Consider the following 1441-nt stretch of genomic DNA (forward strand, 5'->3'; position numbering starts at 1 on the left):
AATTAATATAATGAACATGGAAATTCTACCCAAATTAATCTACATATTTAACGCAATTCCAATCAAAGTACCAGACACATTCTTCACAGATCTAGAAAAGACAATCATAAAATTTATCTGGAATCATAAAGATCTCATATTGTCAAAGCAATCCTGCACAAGAAGAGTGGAGTGGGCAGCATCTAACTCCCAGACCAAAAATATACTACAAAGATGTAGTAATCAAAACAACATGGTACTGGCACAGAAACAGACAGGTGGGCCAATGGAACAAGATAGAGTCCCCAGGAATAAATTCCCGAACATACAGTCAGCTGATTTTTGACAAGTGGTACCAGTCAATCCAGTAGGAAAAGGAAAACCTCTTCAGATAATGGTGCTGGAGAAATTGTGTATCCACCTGCAGAAGGATGTATCTGAACCCCTACCTCTCACCATTGACAACAATCAACTCAAGATGAATCAAAGATCTAAACCTAAGGCCTCAAACTGTAAAACTGCTCCTAGAAACACTGGGGAAACTGGGAGACATTGGGGTAGGCAAAGACTTCCTAAGACCGCCAAAACACTGTCAATAATTCTCAAAGTAGACAACTGGAATTACATCAAACTAAGCAGTTTTTGCATAGCAAAAGACACAGTAATTAGTGTGAATCAACAGCCCTCAGAATAGGAAAATATTTTTGTGAACAGTGCATCAGATAAGGAACTGATAACCAGAATACACAAGGAATTCAAGCAGCTGTCCCCCCCAAAAAAGATGATCGACCCTATTAAAAGATGAGAGAATGAACTGAAAAAAACACTCTAAGGAAGACATATGCATAGTCAAAAGGAATATGAAAAAAATGCTCAACATCCCGCCTTGTAAGGAAAATGCAGATCAAAACAACAATGAAATAGCACCTAACCCCAATCAGAATGACTAAGATAAAAACAAAAACAAAAACAAAAATGATAAGTGCTGGTGGGGGTGTGGTGAAAGGGGAACTATCTCATACTGCTGTTGGGAATGTAAATTGTTCCAGCCACTGTGGAGAACAATTTGGAGATTCCACAAAAATCTACAAATAAAACTACCATATGATCCAGCAATCTCACTCCTTGGTATCTACCCAAAAGATAGAAGAATTCTCAATCGGAAAAGCGCTTGCACTTTGATATTTATTGTGGCATTATTCACAATTGCTAAGACATGGAACCAATCCAAATGCCCACAAGCAGATGAATGGATTGAAAAACTGTGGCACATATACTCTATGGAATACTACTCAACCATAAAGAAACAACGAGACCCTAGGTTTTGACAGAAAGTGGAAGAATATGGAAGATTTACTGCTGAGTGAAGCAAACCAGGCTATGGAGAAGAGACTTGTATGTCTCCACTTAATATATACCAAGTGTCCCCACTCTATGGCCAAAACTGAATGACTAAAGGATA

Source organism: Tupaia chinensis, unplaced genomic scaffold (genome assembly GCF_000334495.1).
Source record: "Tupaia chinensis unplaced genomic scaffold, TupChi_1.0 Scaffold144102_1, whole genome shotgun sequence".
Taxonomy (NCBI): Eukaryota; Metazoa; Chordata; class Mammalia; order Scandentia; family Tupaiidae; genus Tupaia; species Tupaia belangeri.